General features: G+C 49.3%; 1 protein-coding gene across 2 annotated transcripts in view; it reads left to right on the top strand.

Moving 5' to 3' along the window:
- Slc45a4 (solute carrier family 45 member 4) overlaps window positions 1-22294 on the top strand; it is a 74679-nt gene that overhangs the window by 19648 nt on the left and 32737 nt on the right. The window lies entirely within an intron of this gene.

The following is a 22294-nucleotide window of genomic DNA, read 5'->3' as shown; positions in this document are numbered from 1 at the left end:
ACCTGCTTCTTCCATTCATTTATTTTTGGATTTATTAGCTACCGGAAAGAATATAGTCTTTTTTTTTTTTTTTTACAAACACCCAAATAATTTCCGTATATGTTGTAGCTGACTATCCATACTGGCAGCTCAGCTTACTGGGTCAGTAGCCTAGTGCCCAGCTCTGGGAACTCCCTCTAAGGAGTCCTCTGAAGGGTTGGTGCCTGGGGCTCAGCTGACTTGGGGGGGTAGGGGAGGGGGTAGAGTGAGATCTGATCTGCTTTAGCTGGTGACTTTCAGGCCCATGTGAACTCACCTGTCAGCAGGCCGGGCAGCAGAGTGTTGGGCCATGAATCCAGCATCCCCAGAGAGGGTCTGGGGAGTTGCGGTCATGTGTTCTCCCTAAATTAGTCTTTTGAGGAAAGAGTGAGGTGTGCTGAGTTTACAGTGAGGGTCCTTCTCCAGGGCCTTGCCTCAGTGAGTGGCTCTTGCTCTTTTCTGGCACAATGTCCTGCTGTCTGAGGAGGTTGTATGACATGCTGGAGACTGTGCTGGCCTGGGGCTCCTGTTCTGCTCAAGTTGTTGCTACATTTCTCAATAGTCGGTGATGGAATCTGATTGGGGCAGGGCAAACCATGGAGATCTGGGATGTTCCCGTTGACACTGCACTGATAATTTATTTGGTGGCTTCCATTGAGGTATAAGTGGGCTTGCAGAGGATGGTAGAAATTGATGTTAGGGAGGACCACAACCGGTGACAGGCAGCTGACTCCAGCCATCCCTTCCTCATGGATTCTGGCCTTTTGCAAGGACCAGGAGCCAGTACTGGTCCTGGCTGTTTCGGTGGCTTTTGAAAAATAAGGGTTACTTTGCTAGCACTTTCATTTTCTGGATTGAAAGTAGTTTGAATAAGCTGGGTGTGAGAGCACATACCTGTATTGTCAGTACTTGGGAAGCTAAGACTGGAGGATCCTGAATTCTGGGTCAGCCCAGGCTACTTAGCAAGACCCTGTCTCAAAAAAGAGAGTAGTTTCAGTAGAGGGTGTGTTTAAAAGAGGGGAGTGTGTGTTGTTTAAGATTTTAGTTTAATTTTTTAATTATGTGTATATATGAGTGTCTAAGCATGGTGATATCCATGTGAATGCTGTGCCTGTGGAGGCCAGGATAGGGCATCAGATCCCCTTGAGCTAGATTTACAAGTGGTTGTATGGTGGCTGATGTGGGTGCTGAGAACCAAACCTGGGTCTGCTGTAAGAGCAGCAACGTGCTTTTAACTGCTGAGCCTTCATCTAGGTCTGTGTGTTGGTATTTTGAGACAGGGTCTTACTCTAACCTAGGTGGTCTTGGAACTCACCGTAGCCCATGTTGTTCTAGAACCTGTTGTGATCCAAGTGCTGGAACTATGTGTGCTGCCACGGCCCACAGAACAATCTTTAAAGGTTTCAGTAGCATGTAGGCTTATATGCTGACCACTTCCTGCCTTGATCTGCTTTAATCACTGCGCTTGAGGCCACTTCTCAGTGACTAAGGACAGGTTTGGAGCCCTGTTAGAGGTCCCTGAGCAGGATGCTGGCCTCTGATGCTGAGAGTGAAGACTTTTCAGGACATTCAACAAACCCCACTGTTTATTGATCTCTGTCCTTAGTTCCAGCAGATAATGGGGGGAGAGAAGCTGCGAGCTCTGATCCGCTTTCCTAGAGGCTGTCTGTAGGTGGTAGCAGAGATGTGGGGACCTGGCACAGTGGAGTTACCGTGGGCTCTTGGCTGGAGCTAGGAATCTCCTTTCATGTCTTGGTGACTCTCGGTACCGTCCACAGCTAGATCTCAGGTTGAAACTGAAGGGACCTCCCCAGTCAGTAGTGGCTAACTCAAGCCGGCTGTGTGCTCAGCTAGAGAAGAGCCACTGGATGCCCTGTGCCTGTCCCTCACTCCTGCCCCTGCTGTTGCTCTGCCCCAGTTCCTGGAGCTAGTGTCTGGAATAGAAACCATGGGTTGGGAGCCCTCTCCCTGGCCTTGGGAATGTGGAGGCGCATCGTGAATCATTGGTGACGCTCATCATTTAGTCTCTTGAGGGTTTTCCCTGAGAAAAGATTGAAATTTAAAGCTTTAAATGTCCTGGCTGAGGCAAGCAGACCCTAGGGGGTAACTGCAGAGAGTGTTCTTTCTCCCTGGCCTGTTTAGCTGGGTTCCCTGCCTCAGGATTCCCATGCTATATGCGTTCCATTTTTCTTTGTATCTTTTGTTGGCCTGTCCTTCTGAGTACTGCTTATGTAGTAGGTGTGTGTCCTGGAGAAGCACTGTGTAGTGGAGGCAGTGGGTTATGCCTCTCGTATGTAGGCCACACAGGCTTTACCACACTTTTATCACACAGGTTTTAGCACAGGCCTAAAGCTCACACACATGTAGTGAGTGTGTACCCAGGAGTGCCCTGCAGACCTCTGGACATGTGTGATACACTTTGGCTTTAGGTCAAGGCTCATCTCTGCTGTTGGGCACCTGATCCACATATGGGCCCTTGGAATGACCTTTTTTGTTCTCATGCATGATTCCCTTGGCTGCTGGTAAAGAGAGTTCACAGTGATAGCCCCATAAAAAAGGAGGGCGGAGTTCTATCACATCAGAAATTGGAGCATCCTTGAAAGGTCAGGGGAAGTTCAGGAGGGCCCTGTCCTTCGATGGCTGCTGTCTCCTTTGGAGCATTGGAACCCTGAGCTCTGTTGTCAGCCCCAGGGGCCGTTCTGCACAGGCCCTTGCTAACCCTGCCTCTGCATAGATCAGTAGGTCACTTAGTTGGGTGGCTGTGGCCAGCCCTGGGAACATGCAGGCTTTGTACATCACAGTGGACCTTGAGTGGACATTGCTAGGTGGTAGGCTTTACAGAACTCTGGAGACAGGAACATTGGGATGGGGAGGGTGTGAGAAGCTGCCTGTGCCTCAGCCTCTGCCTCCACGACTCAGGGACACTGACTGACTGGTTATGGGATTAGTTTTTTATCCCCAGGCGAATTCTGCTCGCACCAAGTAAACAGCATAGAGTTACCTTGGGCCACTTGCCAAACTGGAAATATCTTGGATCTGGTGCTCTTTTTCTTTGGGTTGCTGTTGACTGTGGAAGATTTTGACCCTATTCCATTGCAGAGTAGGAAGAACAGCTTATTTTTCAGAACGGCAAATAAGGAAAAGAATGAAAGTATCTGAGTGTCTGTTTCCAGCCGTCTCCTGGGAAGAACACTTTTATAGACACCAGGCAGCTTTGCCAGCTGTGGCCAACTTTCCATCCAGAGAACTGAAGTGTGCCTCGAGGAGGCCAGGGCCGTCCTTGCCCCCAGAACCCTCGCCTGCCTCTCGTGTGTTCTGCCTGGGCCCTGTGCCATGGGGCAGGCCTTGGGACTCTTCGTTCTCCTGGCTTTCCTGCAGTTCGTTAGCGAGAATGTTGTGGTTAGAGAGAAGCATGGTGCTGAATGTGCCCTCTAAAGCCAGTGGACAGGCCGTCGTTTGGGGCCCTGTTGAAGTGGTTTGCTCTGGAGAAGGTCTGTGTGAAAGTGTCCTGGCTCTGACCTGCTGAACCTTTCAGCAGCATCTACACAGGAACATGTTCAGATTGTTTGATCTGTCCTAGAACTCCTGTGAAAGATGGCATGGCCTGTCCTTCCATTTCCAGCTCTTTTCTGTGCCACCAGGCTGCCAGCTATCCCTGCAGATGAAGCTCTCAGTGTCCCTGATGTGGACTCCTGGGATCTCTGGAGAAGTTGAGACCCCCCAAGCGTGCGGTGTCACACACATCCTGGTTTCCTCTCCTGCCGTCCATGGCACTGGGTGGCAGGGTTGTGAACAGCACCAGGGCCTAGGGAAGGTCTGTACACAATGGGCAGAAGTGGGGTTTCTTAACTTAGCTTTAGATCAGAAACAGTCATCTAAAGCTTTGTGTTTCCAAATCAGAAACCTTAGCCCTTTAGTAATAGCTCTGGGTAATTATCCTTGTGAAGCCAATGTATTGCCAGATGTGGTGGCACGTGTCTGTAATTTCTGTGTTTGAGGTAGGGGCAGAAAGATCACCAAATGTGAGGCTGGCCTGGGGCTACACAGTAAGACCACATCCAGAAAAAAAGGAGAGAGAGATGTGTGTTATTAGACTAACCAGATTCTCCGGAGCCATCAGATGGGCTTGGAGCCCCTCTGTTTTCCTCAGGGCTGTGTCTACAGATGCACACTGTGTGTGGTAGGAAGGACTCTTCAGCTGCCATTTCACAAGTCACCAGAGCTTAGGTCAAGAGTCGGGCGAGTTGGCTACACTTGCTGTGGGTGTTGAGCTGTCACAGCAAGCCTGCCAATAGCCCACATGACTGGCACTGGGATGGTGGCCATGGGGTCGGTCACTTTGCACAGCATAGGAGGGTTCCCACTTAAGGGCTATGGAGACTGAGGTCCCCATCTGCCTGAGCCACAGTGTCCTGGGGATGTGTTTGGGACCCTGCGCCTCTCATGCATGTGTGTTCCACACTGACTGAGGAGCAGCTTAGATGCCCAGGAGCCTGCCTTGTCTCTGCAGGAGTTGGAGGTAGGGAGGTGAGGCCCGACTATGTGGGTCAGGAGAGCCTCTCCCAGCACATGGACTAGCTCAGTTTGCCTCACGTCTGGCTGTTTGCTTCTCTTAGCTGACCTGCTAGCTGTGCATTAACCTCAGAGAGACCACACAGGTGAAATGGAAACGGAGAGCTGCAGTCAGTTTGAGCATTGGTGGCAAAAATATGCTGTGGGGTTCATCGCCCACCTTCTGGCAGCATGGCATCTGGGGTCTCCAGAGCTATGCACAGGGCAGGGTTGGCATACTCCAGTTGCTGCTGCCTCTGGTCATGAGACCACTTAAACACCTTTCAAGAAACTAAACTGAAGTCCAACTCAAGACCTGGCTGTTCCCCTTTTACCCCCCACAGTATCTTAAAACCTCTCCCTTTATTAGCTTGTTTTCTACTCTGTTTGTTTTATTGTTGGCTACTGAGCTTGCCCTGGAGACAGTGCAGTGCACCCATAGGTGATGAGCCCCCAGGACCTGCCACCTGCAGTGTGCTGAGGATTAACAGCAAGAGTCTGGAGCCCGAACAGAGAGATCAGAAGCAGAGCCCAGCCAGGCACCCAATGCCCTGCAACTACTGGGACTTCTTCTTGCTTTTTTTTTTTTTTTTTTTTTTGGTGAAACTGCTTCTTTGTCAGCTTTCACTTCTTGTGTGGGCAGGGCACAAGCTAATATTTATCCTGCAAAAAAATCTTAAAAATGCTGGCGTGGGGAGCATTTTATGGAGGATTTTATTAATCGTTGAAAGGGAGTTACTGCCTTGAGAAACTGAGGCGATTGTGCTTAATTCAACTTTTGATTCAACAGTTTTGTTAACAGATGAAATTGTTTTGGTCTTTCTTGTAAAGGCTTCTTTTTCATGTGAGTTATTGTCTGTTGTAGGCAAACTTTGGCTGTATGCTCAGGACCCAGGACTGGACTTAGACCTGGTGCAATGGGTGCTTTTGCACACATCCAGGCATATTCTCTGTCTCTCTCTTTAAAAAAATGGTTTATTTTTTATTTTATGTGCATTGGTGTTTTGCCTGTATGTATGTCTGTGTGAAGGTGTCGGATCCCCTGCAACTGGAGTTACAGACAGTTGTGAGCTACCATGTGGATGCTGGGAATTAAACCTAGGTCTTTTGGAAGAGCAGCCAGTGCTCTTAACTACTGAGCTGTCTCTTCAGCCCCCAGGCATGCTTCTTTATAATTGACAGACGTTTCAGAAATTCAGGCTTTTATACCTGCAACTTTATATGAGCTGTCACTTTAAAACCTGGGAGGACCCTCCCACTGTGAGTGCGGTGTAGGTGACCGTGTAGCTCTGAAGGATGGGTGTTGGTCTTGAACTCCTTAAAAATGAAACTCTGTGATGTTATTTTGCAGTAAAGCTAGCCACAGCTGGATTTCCTCTAGAGCCTGCCCTTCACATGGCAGTGCCCTTGACTTTCCAAGTGGGTGGATGTGAGGCCAGGAAATGCTCCTGGTGAAGCAGGAGGAGCCAGGGGCTTGGCATCTGCCGCACTTCCACCTTCGGCGGCTCCTACTTTCTCTAGGCCTATTCAGAACAGGAGAATGAGTTGGGAATGGGGATGGGGTCCCAGTGTCCTACACCCCGGGGGCTGATGTGGTCTGAGAGATGGGGTCCATTCCCAAGAGCAAGGAGGGGGTGCCAATGATAGTACACGGGGAACTGAGAGCTGGAGTAAGGAAGTCTACAGTGAGGCCCAGAGGCCAGGGAGCTAAGGTGAAGATCTTAGGACAGTGGTGGCTGTCCTGGAGGCTGGAGCCTCTCCCCCACATCATCCCTCTCAGTCTCTCTAATGCTTGGCATTGGGGTGTGCCATGTTCTAGGCTGAGTTTTGTCAGTGGACTCTCTTGGCCTTTGTGGGTGGGTCTCTAGCCCATTAAGACCTGGTTAAGGCCCTAGGACTTCCTCTTTGTTCAGCTGAGTCCATTTTTTTGTAAGCCTGTAGTTCCTCTCCTTTCTCCTGGGCTGTGGCCAGTCCTCAGAGCTGCTTTTCTATAACTGGAGGCAGTACCCACAGCTGGCCACTGTCTGTGCCTTGGGCATCAGCCCATGTGTAGAACTGTTGGGTTGAATTATGTGGAGTCCAGTAAAGGGAGAGGACTGCCCTCTCACTAGCATGACTACCCCCTTGCTATCTAGATGTTGCAACTCTACCCAGCTGTTTGGCATAGCACCTGTTGCCCAGGATGGCAGCATTGAGTGAGCTATAAAGGTGTGTCAAAGGACATTATAGAACTGACTGATTAGGCATGGAAGTTCCCTTTCTAAACACAGGGACTTTCAAGTGAATTTCTGTTCGTTTGCAATGGAGACAAAATGCAGAACACTTTACATGTATTCATTCTGGCATGGTAACCTATAGAATCTATTGATTGGTACCTATTGTAGATTTACATGTGACCTTGCCCTAGGCATTTCCAGGAAGCACATATAGTGCATACAAGTATAAGAAACCATGCCCAGCGTAGTGTCGTCTGCCTGCTTCTCTTGGCAAAAAGGTTTGTACTTGAGCTTCATGTCCAGGACAGAGTGGCAAGAAGTGCTTGTTATGGGACAAGCATCCCTTAAGCATCTTTGCAGGGGGCTTTGTTTGCAGCTCCCTGACTGTAGCTGTGTTCCAATCCTCTTGTGTTTCCAAGTGCGGATTACAGGGATTCTCCAGCATGCTGGCTCCTGTCTTTGACTCAAATCTACACAAAGCATCTGATGTGAAGGATTCTGCATCAGTCTTAGAGATGGCTGCTAGTCTCCCAGAGTGGATGAAGAAACATTTTATGTGCATCTGCAAGCTCAGTCCTGCATTCCAGATGTGGCATGCTATTCTGTGGAAGGCTACAGGTGACCTCTGCCCTATGCCAGAGCCATTCTGCCTTAGCACCTGCACGCACCTGCATTGCAAGGGGCTGTGTTCTAGTCTTACTCAAGACAGCATTATCCTGCTGACTTCCAGATCAGAACCTGATGCTGCATGGGCCTTGGCCAATGGTACCTACCAATGACTGAGTGGAAAGGGGGCCTGTATATGTAAAACCCAGTTGGGCCTTTTGTTTGGCCTGGAGGAGGACTGTGGAAGTAAAGCTGCTTCCTTCATCTTAGAATCTTGTTATGAGGTCCAGACTGCTCTCAAATGTAAGATCCTCTTGCCTCTCCTCCGTGAGTCCTAGGGTTGCCATATGCCCTCCAAGCCTGGCTTGTGTAGAGCTTCTTGACCCATACAGACCAGTGCAGTACCCAGGAGACACAGGCTCAGGATTCTTGTCTCTTGTCTCCTTTAGCCTGGAGAGAGGAGTCCTGTGGATAGGCTGAGTATGGGCTCTTCATGAGTGTAGGGTGTTGTGGGAGATTGTGTTCAGCTAGCAGTGATGGAGCAGGCTGTTTGCGTGTGCTCAGTCTGATGGGGGCAGATAGAGAACAAGACCCATAGATTCTTGATGCTCAGCCTTGTGGAGGAGAGCCCAGGTGAGTGTCCTCCCCCAGACACTGTTCACGAGCTGCTATATTTTGGGGCAGGGCTTTAGAACTTTCGTCTTAATGGTGATGGGCTGGGGATGGCTTCCTTGGTATGTTTTGGTAATCAGCTTCAAATTTTCACCAGCTAAGTGGACCTGCCACCACCCCATTCCACGGGCGCTTTCAGAGCCACCCCTCCCCCAGCTGAAGGAACTGCTGAGCAGCATGTTGTGTATCTGGGCCCTGGAGCATGTTTGTGTAGACAAGCAGAAAGTCTGTCTTCAAAAATAAGTTAGTTTTGTTTTTAGCAGAAGTTAGTTCCTAGAGCAGCTTAAAGAACCTGGCTGTGACCCACAGAAGCAGCGCTGTTTTTCTTTGTGTGTGGTGCCAGGGAGCCAACGAGATACCTTGTGCATGTTGGCAAGTGCTCTCTCCCTGAGCTGTATCCCAACCGGAAATAATGCCTTTGGCTCTGCACGCATACCTTAAAGACTTAATGCCTAGAAGGAATGCTTCCTGTCAGAAGACAGCAGCGCACAGCATGGGTTCGTGTGTGGATGTGCTTCTTTGTAGTGGTGTCTCTGGACTGCACGTTTCTTAGAGTAAAACCCCAGTGACTTTCTTCCTTTGGCTGTGATGGGCACCGAGGAACAGCCCTGCACTGTGATGCTGTGGCTGTGTGTCCTGGCCAGGCTTGCCGTCTTAGCAGCTACACAGAGAGAGGCTCCAGAGCAGCGGGAGTTAGTTCAAGGGACAGCAAGCCACTGTCCCCAGTGCAAAGAAAATGCTAGGTCCTGATGTACCAGTTTTTCACCGGAGCCAAGGTGGTGCCAAACAGCATTTCCTCAGCACAGAAAATGGGGCCCCCGGGGAAAGAGCTTCTGCGTGGAGGTGGAAGGTTTGGGTGTATGTGCATTTCGGGGACATTGCCCTTTGCTGCCATGCGAGTTGTCACAAGGTTCCAGCAGAGTGGAACAGAGAGGAGAAAAGGAAGAGGAAGTGACTGACCAGATCCTCTCCTCTCTCAGTGAGCAGCATGGGGGGCGGGGTCTGTGTGGAAATGGGCTTGCCAGGGCCTAGAAGCACTCCTCGGGGTGCTAAGTTTCCTCAGAGGTCACCCTCGCAGCCAGCCGAGTTTGGAGGCTAGACACAGAGCTATGCTGTAAACAGTGCCGTGACTCACAGGCCTGTGCAGGTTCCAGGTGAGGACTTGCTGGGAGACCGGTGCTAATCTTGCTGTTAGGTTAGCTGGCCACAAGGCCCAGGCTACAGCCATTTGTACTTTGTTTATCCACTGAGACTTGGGCTTTTGAAAACTACGGTTCACGTTTTCCCAAATACAGCAGTAATCCTTTTCTTTCTTTTTTTTTACCCCCCTGTTTTGTTTTTGTTTTTCTTGAGACGAGGTTTCCCTGTGAAATAGCCCTGGCTGCCCTGGAACTCACTCTGTCGACCAGGTTGACTGCTGAACTTGCTAAGATCCGTGCAGTCCTGCTCCCATGCTCTCACACAGCACAGCACAGAAGCTGCAACTCTGGATGTAGGTGAAATGTGCACCCAGGACCAGTGGGGTGCTTGGGAGGCGTCCCTGGAAGGCGGAGGGGACTTTTGTACTGCATGCCTACCCTTTCAAGAATGTCAGCATGTATTTGATCACATGGACTGTCATTTCAGGAAACTCTCTCCACTGACAGTCGAGCCTCACATCCCCTTTTGCCTCGGCACACGACTGGGGTCTGGAAGCCTCTGTTTGGACTTCACGTGCACCAATGTCAAAGGAGTCTTTATAGTGGCATTACTTAACTGTAATCCTGTCTTTGAGGTCTGTTCTTGATATGTATGTAATGTGAAGGACTTTTCTTTCATTTTTCATGCCGTGTAGCTCCTTCCTTCTCTTCCTCTCTTGCCTACCCTGACCCCTGGAGGGCATGGTGGGCAACAGAATCTGAGTCTGTTGGCATCTGATTTGCACTCATCTGGTGAAGCACTCTGAGGATCTGATCAGTGCTTATCTTGGAGCTTGTGTCTGAGGCCACCCTTGTGGGTTTTATATTAAAGCTGTAACAACTTCCTTCAGCCAGCTTGGATTCCAGGAGCTTCTCGGTTTAGAAGCTTGCTGCAGTTTCCATGGTAGCCAGAGCCTCATTCTGACTCCAGTGGCCTAAGCCAGCAAATCTCCCAGTGCTAGGAACCTTTAGAAAAAAAGGAGGAGAAACAGCTCATTGCCGGTTAATTAAAAAACAGACACCTCCTGCTCAGCTGAGAGCGCAGACTGAAGAAACACACAGACCCAGGTAAGGAAGCCAACCTGCAGAGCACACTCTCTTTGGGGTTGCCTTGTTTTCAGGGTGACTGCACTCAAGTGGGCTTTTGTGACGAGCTTTCTAAGTGCTGGGTGCTGGCTTGGTCCTTGACATTTGGGAAGCAGTTTATTTTAGTAAAAAATGTACAGGGAGTCTGGCTACACAGTGTTTTCCACTGGCACAGATTTCTAATCCCAGTACTCAGGGAGGTGGAGGCAGGAAGATCAAGAGTTCAAAGTCACCTTTAGCTACTTAGAGAATTCGAGGCCACCATAGGCCCTGTGAGACCCTGCTTAAAAAAAAAAACCAAAAAACCCCCAAAACTGAAAACCACAACACTCAAAAGCCCAACAACAACAAAAAGATGTTTCCCACCCTTGGGAGAGTGAGGCTGGAGAACCAGTGTGGGGCCAGCCAGACTGAATACCAAAACAGTAAGAAGGTATTTCATTTAAAATCCCAGTGCCTTCCCCTAATTCTGCTTTGTTTCTTTGAGACAGAATCTTGCTATGTAGTCCGGATTGGCCTGGAGATCATGGCTGTGCTCCTGCCTCAGTGCTGATGGCCGGCACAAGCCATCACGCCCAGCTCTCCCTTTTGTTGTTACTTTCAGTGGACGGTGTTATCCAGGCTGGCCTCAGGCTGTGGGTCAAGTGATCCCACCTCAATCTTCCATGTTGTTGATATGCACTGCTGTGTCCAGTGTGCCCTTGACATTGTGAAAAATAAAGCAATAGGTACTTTAATTCGACTCCATATTAAAAATGATTTCTGGCAGGACATGATGTGCCACATACCTGTGATCCCAGAGCTCAGGAGGCAGAGGTAGGCAGATCTCTGAGTTCAAGGTCTGCCTGGTCTATATTATAGGTTCTAGGCCAGCCAGGGCTAAACAGTTAGACCCCGTTAGGAATAATAATACACATTTACTGTCACGTTGATCACCACTGGGGTTTGCCTGTTTCTTTCAGAGACCCAATGGCATTTACTTTTAAGTTGGCAGCTTGTTTGTGTCTGGTGTGGCAGGCAGCTCTGGCAGGTAGGCTGTGCCGAGGTGGTCTGGGTAGCCCCAATGAGAAGGGGCTGCTGACAGCGACCTCAGCAGATGCATGACCTGAGGTGGACCTTGTGGTGTGGCTAGCTTAAAGCCCACAGCCCTAGAGCTGGAAGGGCTCTTTGAAGGGCCTTTGGAAGCCAATCCAGACATAAGGGGAGAGGCAGGAGCAGGGAGCAGTGTATTGTAAAGGATCATTTCGATTACGATATTGAGAATGGGTCTACAAGGTTGAGGGTAAGTCACCAGCCAAGTTAGGAGCTTCCTGGGTGGCTCAGGTATTAGATAGAAGAGCAGAGGTGGTAGGTGTTACAGGATTCTGAGTGAGTTGAAAAGCAGAGTCCAGCAGAGCCCCAGTTCTTGGCCCTGAGTAATCTGATGGGCATATCACAAATCTTAAATGGGTAACTCCACTCAAGATTTTGGTCTTAGTGTATATTGGGTTTGTCTTGGTGGTACCAGCAGATTTCATGATCACCACACTTGTCTTTGTGTGATTTAAACGCCAGGAAAATCCGTGAGAAATTAAAGTTTAAGAGGCTAGCAGTTCTTCCAGCCTAGCTCCCCGTGCAGGGTGTGTGTGTGTGTGTGTGTGTGTGTGTGTGTGTGTGTGTGTGTGTGTGTGTGACAGAGAGAGACAAAGGTAGCATTCTCGCACACTTAAGTGTGCTTGTACCTCTTGTGTGTGTTGGTGAGTTGTGGACTCTTGCACACCTGCACAACCACCTCAGAACTGAGCTGGTTCCCTGGCCTGCTGCTCGAGGGACAGACAGGACAGGACAGTGCTTGTGGGGAGGGGCTGAGCTTCTTCGTTTGGCTCTCTAAACTGATGCATGCTGTTTGCAAGGGCTAGTGCTAGTGGTCTGCTGCAGACTGCTTTACTAAGCTATTTGATGTCTGGGCCAGGCTGTGCTGTACTCCATGCCCCACAGGCCCTGGGGATTCTCAGTAAGTTCCCACAGCTCTCCTCTTGGCAATTCTGATGTTTTCCTTTGCAGATGGAAAAGTTGCTTCCAGAAATGGTGTGCCAGCCACGTCAACACAGGCACCTGTGGGTTGATAGCATTCGTGGTCTGCAAGCAGGCCTGGAGGCCTTGCAGTATCCAGTAGTGCCTAGGGACTGGTAGATTTCCTCCTGAGATGTGTGAGTGGAGTCCAGTCCATGTTGGCTGGGCCCTTCTAGGGCTCCTCTGGGGTTTGCCCTGGGTGCTGAAACAGCTTCATTGCTTAGTTTTAGGTCCTCGGGTCTTTGTAACAGTCATGATCTCTGTCAACTGCTGGAGTCATGGTCTTACATCATGGATGTATGCCCACTAGTTGATTACACAGGAAGGCAGGAGCAACAGTTTAACAGGTTGTGAGACACTGAGGGATTCACTTGTAGTGGAGTTTGGGGTGGGAGGCGGTACTAGAGGAAGGACCTTTCCTTCCAGACTGGACAGAGGGACAAGAGGATCTGGGTGCTGGCTCTCCCTGTGCTGCTTCTGCAGACCTTAACACTGTACTCTGCTGCTCTGGCTCACTGAGGCTGTCACACCTGCGGGGGAACGGGGCTGGGATGCCAGGTATGCGCCACCACTCCCCATCTGCATGTACAGTGTATGTGCAGGTGTGACAGCTTCTCTGGGTGGCTTAAAGAATTCTGGTATTGGTTTGTCTTGAAGTTTACTCTCATTGCAGCGTGCAGTTTTATTGGTGGAAGTATCAGGGCCACTCCACGTAGTTAAAAGGGAGGTTTATTCTGTGGGGTAACTCACAAGTGAAGGGATAGGTTACAGGGGCCGGGAAAGGTGTAGTGCAGTCCAGCGATGTTCTCTGGAGAACTTTGCTCGGTCTACATCCAAGGCCCAGGATCCAGGAAACAAGAGAGCAGGCACATCCAGATCTCAGGTCTTAAGGGCTCCTGTCTTGGCCTTGGTGTGACAGTTACTCAGTGTGGGTAGTACTTCCAGGTCAAAGCTGGAACAGCTACCCACTACACAGTTTCTTAAAAATAAAAAGTTTTTAAAAAAGTCATCTTAGTCACTGGTATTGACACACTAGTTGTCTAGTGAGAAGTGGGTCTTTGGGTTCTGTGATTATTTTCTTCTCACTAAATGGGAGACCCTGTAGCCCAGGCTGGCCTTAAACTTGTAGAAGTTCTTCTGACTCAGCTTCCCAAGTGCTGAAATTATAGATGTGCACCATCACCCCTGGCTAGAGAGAGGGATTTCAAATTTCTGAGTATTCATTTCCTCCCTCCTCAGTGCTGGGAATTGAATATAGGGCCTCATGCATGCCCAGCATATACTTTACCATTGAGCCAGCTCTCCAGCCCTCTTTTTACTTACTTTATTGTTCTTGTTGTTGCTACTGTTTTTCTTTTGGTTTTTCCGAAACAGGGTTTCTCTGTATGACAGCTGTGGCTGTCCTGGAACTTCCTTTGTAGACCATGCTGGCCTCAAACTCCTAGAGATCCGTCTGTCTCTGCCTCCAGAGTGCTGGGATTAAAGGCGTGCGCCGCCACCACCGCCAGGCTGCTCTTGTTGTTTTAAGACAGAGTTTCATGTACCTGAAGCTGGCCTTGAATTCCTCCTGATTTTCCTGCTCAGTCTCCCAAATGCTGTTACTTCTTATTTTGAGGCAGGGTCCTGGTAAGTTGCCTAGCCTGGCATCTGATTTACTTTGTTCAGGCAGGCCTTACATAAGCAATCCTCCTGCCTCAGCCTGCTGAGGAGGTAGAAAGACAGGCTCAGCTCTTGCCCTCTGAGATCTCCATGATTTCACCTCATCTAGGACTCATGTCATGGTTGTTTCCCTTTTTAGGTTCCTTTCCTGCCACTTAGCAGTTTGAATTTAACAGTTCTGTCTGTCTTGACTTGTGTCCCTGGCTAACCCAGAACCCATCGTATAGCCTGGGCTGGCCTCCAGCTTGTCACGATGCTCTTGTTTTGGTCTTGCTTTTGAGTGCTGAGATTATAAGCATGTGTGCCACGTCTGGCTTCCTCCATAGTTCATTAGTTCTCCTACCAAAAGACATCTTGATTGCTTCCAGGTACTTCTGTGTGCGGGGTTTGTGGGGTCATGAGTGTACAACCTGTCAGTTACTCTTGGATTGCATGGTAATATGCTTACTTCATCCTGGGTCCCAGAGCTGTATAGCTGCACCCTTTGCATCCCCACCAGCAGTGGCCGAACAAGGCTGTACCACATCCTCACTAATACTTGGTGTTTGAATTTGGGCAGCTCTGGCAGGTGTGTAGCAGCCTGGCACCAGGGTGACACATGAAGGGAAACATCTTTTCATGACTTAGTGTCCTTTCATACATTTGTGTCTTCATGACCTCCCTTGTAGGATCCTTGACCAATTTTTTTTTTTTTTTTTAAGTTTTTGAGTCAGGGTCTCATGTAGCCCAGTCTGGCTTTGAACTCGATACACAGCTTAGACCAACCCTGAACTACTCTAGACCCTCCTGCTTTTGCAGTGCACATGATGTAGTTACTGGCATTTTCAACCATGCCTGGTCCTCGACCTGTCTTTAATCAGACTGTTTTCTGACCATAAGAGTTGAGCGTGTATTTTGGATAGCAGTCTTCAGTCAGCTATGTTCTTTGCAAGTCCTTTCCCCTGGTCTGTAGCTTACCCTCCTGCTCTCTTGACACAACATCAACTCATTGCTTACATGCTTTCCAGTAAAAGACAGGCTTGCTCTGTGCTGTGTTTCACTCATACCATGGATACATTGGATTAGGTGGATTCAATTGGACTTATACTCTTGGTCCATACATCGACAGTCTTTGCTATCTGCTGCCATTGGACCAGTTTCCCTGGGTTGTGTTGTCTCTGATCATCTGAAGAGAGGTGCTGGTGGGGACCAAGAGGCTGTGTCAGTGATGTTGCTCAGGGCTGTTTGTGGTTCCAGTAGTGCCTAGTATCACACTGTGATCCTGTCAGGTTGCCCCAGCAACCGTCTTGCATTATGCTGGTGTGAAAGAGGCAGGTAGCTACCTTCTCCCCATACTGTCCTTTGGACTTTGAATTTGGATCCTCCACTACAGGGTAGCAATTTGGTAAGGTGATTTTTCTCTGCCTCTTGAAGCTCCCAGGCAGCCATGTGCTCTGGGGAGCAGCTGATACAGGAGGCTGCGTCATAGGGTGGATGGAGTCACCACGTATTTAAGTTATTTCAACTATGCATTTAAGTTGAAGACCACCTCCTGTACTCATGGTGTCCTGAGGGTGTGGTGCCTCAATTTGTGTCTGTTCATACGTGTGAATGTGGGTGCTGTGGCAAGCCAGTCACCACCGAGCACTTGTTGGCTGCATGTAGTTAAAGCACACAGTCTACATGTGTGTGAGAATATGTATGGACCATGGTAGGGGCATCTGTAAGTGCAGCATGCACCACCAGCACTCCTGGGCTGTGCCCATGCTGAGTGCCTCATTGACTTTGACTCGGCTGGTGAATGTTGTGACCGTTTCAACCCTTAAAACACCCCAGCCATGGAGCTGGGGAAGTGGCTCAGAAAGTGAAGTGCTTGCCTCCTATCAGGTTTGGATCTTCAGCACCCACTAATTGCCAGGTGATCATGGTAGCCCATTTGTCATCTCAGCTTTTGGAAGGAACCCCTGATACAAGCAATCTAGCCAGACTAGATAAAATTGGCAAGCTCTGGGTTCAAATGAGCAACCCTATCTCAGTATATACAATGGAGAGAGATTGAGGAAGAAACCCAAACCCAGTGTCAGTCACTGGCCTCCACATGTGTATGCAACACATGCATGTACACACACACACACACACCTCTACCACACACATATACACACACCTAAAAGATGCACCCCAAAACCTTGAGCCAAGCTTGGGGTACTGATCAGAGCTGCTATCCAGACACTTTTCCACAACAGCCTGAAGGAAGTCACATGTTTTGGCATCAGTCACTCTCACATTAGAAACAGGACAATAGAGGAAGTTGTTGGTTGGAACAATTGTCGTTGCATTTGTCTGAGTACATCTGCAGACTGTAACAAAATTGTCACCAAGTGTGCAGCTTTCTGGAGCAGGCTTCAAGGGAAGCATTCTTTGCTGTACTGGGAAAAACAGTCCTGGCTGTGTCACAGGTCACTTAATAGAAGAGGCCAGAAGAAGCCATAGCCCACTTTTGGTCTTGTTCTCAGAAGTGCAGAACTGTCTGTGTTATGAAGAGGCAGCTGGTCCTTCCGGCTCTAGCCTCTGCATGTCATCATGCTTTTAGCCTGGGCATTTTACACTGTGTTTTTCAGAGGAAGCTTTTGCATGTGGTTACATAGTGTGCACTCCTGTGATGGCATGGGACCAGCTTCCTTCCAAGGAACAGTTGTCCTGCACTAGGAAATGACTTCATGGGCATTGCCTTATGGATAATGAACCTGCTTTTATGGTACTTGATGGTTCTGCACTAGGAAATGACTTCATGGGCATTGCCTTATGGATAATGAACTTGCTTTTATGACACTTGATGGTTCTCTCCTGAAATGTGCTGACCAAATGCTGGGTACTTGACCTCTGGTCAGGAGTCATAGCTCTACCCTACTTCCTTCAAGCTTCTTTCCATTTCTTTTTGGGCTCTGATAGTGAGTACCAGAGATGGGGCGTGGGGAGCCCACAAAGAGGGACTTTCCACCCTGTAGGGTCTTTGTGCCCAGGAAAGGCACAGCAAAGACCTGAATTCCCAAACAAGAGCTATGCTTGGTTAAGTTCAGATGGAGAGGACTAGGTGATATCCAGGGCTGCCTTGTCTCTGGGGAAATGGATGAGGGAGCCAATCAGATGCCTCTGAGATTCAGAAGTGCTGTCATTCAAGTCTGGGAATGATGAGCAGATTGTTAACTTGGCTCTTCTCTTCTCTTTGTCTGTTCTCAGACAAAAGCATTAAACAACAAGTTAAAATACAAAAAGTCAATAGCCTCAGTGAGATGGAGGGGACATGAGTCTGGGTGAGCAAGCAACATTATTAGCCTCCAAATGGCCACTGACCAAGGAAGAACGAATCCTGGCAACAGAGGCAAAGCAGGTGGAGTTCGGGATGAGCCTGAGAAGTGTGCAGAGCTGTGCAAGAGCCCCTGAGGGCTTTCCTCAAAGGTGCAGAGTAGGGCTTGAAAGAAAACCAGAAATAAGGCCATAGAGCACAGCGGCTCTCCAAAAGACAAGTTGAGTCCAGCCCAGATTCCAAAAGGAGGACTTTCCCCCAGATCCTATCACGCGGCTCATAAAGTTCTTGGAAATGAGGATGGAGGAGTAATTTGGAGAATGCTGGGAAACACGGAGTAGGAACTGACTCTCAGAGAGGCTGCTGCCATTGGAGGCCCTGGCCCCTGGCCTTTGACAGTGGTTCTGGAGCAGAGATGCTCCTGTGCTGCTCGGACGCCATCCTTAATACTTCCCCCTTTGCAGAGCAGGGATGCCTGGCTGGGACATGGTATCCTTTGTCCTTCCTTCCTTCCTTCCCCGCACCCTATAGCTCCTATGTACCTATATGTATCCCTCCATCAGCTGGGGTCCCTTTCTCCTGAGTGTGATTTCAAAACTGCTTTACTCTGTGGGGCCCTTCATCTAACCACCACTTCCTAGAGTTTTGAAGAAGAGGTTGGGCCTACTGGCTGTGCCAGGTGGTACCCTGATGGGGAGCAGATTGTTTTCCACAGTGGTGGTCAAATCCCTGTGTGTTGGTCAAGAAATGACAACTTGAGTCTGTTTTATTATAGCTGTTACCATGCCTTTATTAAAATCCCAGTTTGGAAAGCTACCCTGGCTCTTGGAGGGTTGGCAGTGTCTGGGAGTTTACAGACTGGGGCATGTTCAGTAGGCCTTGCACTTAGTAATTGCTCCTTAAGGCTGCCTGAAAGATGCTCGTGGCATTTGCCTGTGTGAAATACACTCTCTGTTCACCTAGACCACTTGAGCAGCAGGTACCCAACCTAGCACACACACTATCCACAAAAATTCCAGAGAGGTCAGACCTAGGATGAGGGGACTGGTTACTGCTCATGGCTCACCAGGTGTGGCTGCTCTAGAACTCTGGAATGTGGGTGTGGCTAGGGGAGGCACTGGGTGCCCTCCCTGTCACTGTTTTCAGGTAGTACATCATCTTTCATTGAACCATACTGGACTCCTGATGTGTGGCTAGTTCTGGTGTGAGCAACAGCAGGACCCACATTAGGGAGGTGAGGATGTTGGTGTATCATGAGGGGCTGATCAACTGCTGCCATGGTATGTCATTCAGCCCAGCAGCTGAAATGGTCTTGGCAGGACCAGAGCTCGCTGTCCTAAGTGGGGAGGAGTCTGGAAAGGTTGGTGTGTCTTCAGCTGGTGCAGAGAGGCAGGAAGCATAGCAGGACTGGATGGTGTGAGCCCCGGGGAGCACAAGCTGCTACAGTAAGCATCCCTCTTCCCAGAGCTGGACTGGACTGCATCCCCTCAAAGATGACAGCAGCATCCCAGGGAGACCCTACAGCTGGGTGCCAGGCTCTCCAGGCTGCTTCCTCAGAGACTATGGTGCTGAGGCTGCCTGGCACCTGTGTGCACACCTGAGCACTATGCTAACTGAGTCCTGACCTTGCACCAGTTCCGAGTCTTTGAGTAGGGAGACCCCAAACATCCCAGAGTTCCACTCCACCCCCCAGTCTGATGTCTGTGTCTTCTGGCACTCACTTGGTGCTTGTGCCACCATACATTGCTCTGCCCAGGTTAAAGGGAGCCTGGTGCCAGCTGTGACCAGAAGCTGCACACTGTACTACACCGTGGTTTGCTGGACTTCTTACTTGGACTTCTCTTCCCCTTAAGCTGCTGTGAACCCCCACTGCCTGAGAAGGGTAATGTTGCTGTGGAGGCCTAGCTTTAGCTGAGGACGCCACATCTTCAGGGCCAGCATGTGACTTGATGGCATAAGGTTCCCAGCTCTCTTTGTGCAACCTGGGATAACATATTGGCAGTGGTGCTGTGCTCAGATCGAGTGGGAGCTGACAACCCAGAAGCTGTTTGGAGGGGGCAACAAAGGAACCTACTCGATTGAGAGATTCCTGAGAATGGTTGACCTGTCTCCAGGGCATAGGTCAGCACCCTGCAACTTGGTAGTGAGATCCGGCCTGGAGGCCTGGTTCTGTTGAGCTGGTCAGCTGGTTTTGCATTTAAGGGGTTGTTTAAAAAAAAAAGAAAGAAAGAAAACTAAATAGAATATACAACAGAAGCTTTATGTGGCTTTGAAAGAAAGCTGGCTACATGGGCTGGATTGATTCAGATGTGATCATCAAGGGCTCAGACACTTAAATTAAAAAAAAAAATTTTTTTTTTTTTATTTTGTATGAGTGCATATGTGTTCACCATGTGTCATGGTGTGAGTAGAAATCAGAGGACAGCTTGAAAAGTTATTTTTCTACTAACACCTTATGGGTCCCAAGGATGTCAGTCTGTACTCTTTGAGCCATCTTGCTGGCCCAGGCTTTGGACACCTTATAGAAACCCTTAGGTCAGCCTTACTCAGCCTTGGAGCTGATGGTTGGATGCTACAGAATGTAACAGGGTGCTGAGAGTGTCCCTGGCCAGTAGCTACCCTGTTAACTGGCATGGACTGCCTAGACTGATTTGCATGCCGTGTATTGGAGGTTTATTTATTTATTTTTTGTCTCATTTTCCGTTTCCGTTTTGGTTTTTGAGGCAAGGTCTTATGGAGCCCAAGCTTGCTCTGTAACCAAGGACAGCCTTGAACTCCTTTCTTCCTGCCTCCACCCTGCAAGAGCTGAGAGCACAGGCATGCACCACCGCGCCTGGTGTCGAGGGTTACTGCCTCATCTCTGCTGTTGCTGGAGTGACTCTGGAGCCAAGCCTTAGCCCTGCATCTCAGGCACACAAGTCTCTGAGGATAGAGCAGAAGTGGGCCAAAGGCCACCGAGCAGCGCCAAAGGGTTTGGTGTTTGTAATTAAGTTTTTTTGTTTTTTTTTTTTTTAGGACCGCTTGCAAAATAATCACTGTTGTCTCGCCCAACACCCGGCTGATGTGTTTCAGCTCCACAAACTGCATTGGTACATGTCCCCAGTATGTCCATGTCAGGGACAGGCCAACAGGTTAAACTGTGGGCCCTGGTTTGACAAAAGACTCTGGCGGGTTGACATAAAGATCATGGTGGTTACTCTCAGCAGTCCCTGGGCAAAGGTGGAGGTCAAGGGTAGCGGAGCTGAGGGTAGGATCAGTTTCCCCACTGCTTATACCATGTGTGAGAAGTGGCTCCTGATAAGAAAGAGGAGTATAAGTAGGTAACTAGATTTTTGTTGTTGTTTCTTTTTCATTATGTATATTGAGTGCCTGTAAAGGGTGATGTGCACCTGATTGCCAGAATCTCAGAGATAAGAGGTGTTGAATCCCCTGAAGTTCCATGTAGTTGTAAGTTGCCTACCATGGGTGCTGGAAACAGAGCTTGGGTCCTTTGGAAGAGTAGGAAGGGCTCTTACCCACTTAGGCTGTCTCTCCCACCTTCTCTCCATTCCCTTGACTGGGGTTTATATGGCAGAGTAGGTAGGTGAATGTGAGATTTCAGATGAGGGCTGCAGTGTGGAGTTGCAGTAGAACTGGGACAGAGGAGCCGGTGTGTAGCTGAGACTGCCCAATCTCTGATGGTGGGGGTGGAGGGAGGGTGGGCTTGAGGGTTGGATTATAGTTGGAGCCAAAGAACAAGGTGAGTGGGGGTGGGTGGGAAGAGCTGAAAGCCAGTGCACTGGGAAACCTTCCCATTTGGGCTGTCTTGGCCCTGCCTGAGAGGACCGAGGAGGGAGGGACTAGGCGGTGCTCACCCCAAGTTTTCTACCTACCCTAGAAGGGGAGGAAGGGCTAGTTAGGACTCATCTGTTTGTTTGTTTGTTTGTTTATCTCACTGTGTAGCACTGGCTGTTCCAGAACTCACTATGTAGATCAGGCTGGCCTCAAACTCACCTGCCTCTGCCTCCTGAGTCCTGGGATTCAAGGTGTGTGCCACTATGCCTGGCTTAGGACTCATCTTTACTAAGTAGATATTACTAGAAAAAAATGTGTATATGTATATATATATTTTGTTTGTTTGTTTTTCGAGACAGGGTTTCTCTGTATAGTTTTGGTGCCTGTCTTGGATCTCACTCTGTAGACCAGGCTGACCTCGAACTCACAGAGTACTAGAAATATTTTATCCAAAGCAACCATTGAGAAATGTTTGGTAAGCTATCTGCCTACAGACCCAACTTCAGATCCAATGAGAATGCGCCCCTGCATGATGCAGGGACCCTTTTTTGTAGCCCTTCAGATGGAACCTAGTGTCTAGAGGTCTACCTCCCAAAGAGGTCAGGGTATTGCGCACCCCCACCTTTCTTCCTGTTGGGGCAGCTGGCATGTGCATGCATGTGTGCATGCACATATTTGTTTGAGTCAGGCTCTTGCTGTGTAGTCCAGACTGGCCTAGAACTCAAGATCTTCCTACCTCTGCCTCCCTGCTGCTGGGCTCACACCTATGTACCACCGCACTGATGTCGGGATCCTTTCTAAAGGGACATGTCTAGTTATCTCTAAGAATCAATATATTACTGTGGTGCGTGTCTAAGTAGAGATAAGTCACAAGCTGGTCACAGACTGGAGTGGAGCAGACTTCAAGATGAAGCTCTTGTGTTGCAAAGCCCCCTGGTAATGCCACACATAGGCAGGGTGTCTGAGAACTGCTTGAAGTTACAGGGTTTGGCATGTGTGGAAAGGCCTTTTAACTGTCATTTGATTATCACTGAGTTTTCCAACCTGCACAGGTCGAGGACTGCTTCCCAAGCTGCTGCTGAGGACCCAGCCTCCGGATAGATTTGAATTTGCCTGTTAGGTAGTGGGCCTGGTGTCCCGTGTCCCTGGCTGTCTAGCCTGCCTCTTCCGCCTTTCATTGCACATTTGCAGGGAGTGTC

The sequence above is a fragment of the Peromyscus leucopus genome, chromosome 20, assembly GCF_004664715.2.
Source record: "Peromyscus leucopus breed LL Stock chromosome 20, UCI_PerLeu_2.1, whole genome shotgun sequence".
Classification (NCBI taxonomy): domain Eukaryota; kingdom Metazoa; phylum Chordata; class Mammalia; order Rodentia; family Cricetidae; genus Peromyscus; species Peromyscus leucopus.
This window is presented reverse-complemented; position numbering and strand designations above follow the sequence as displayed.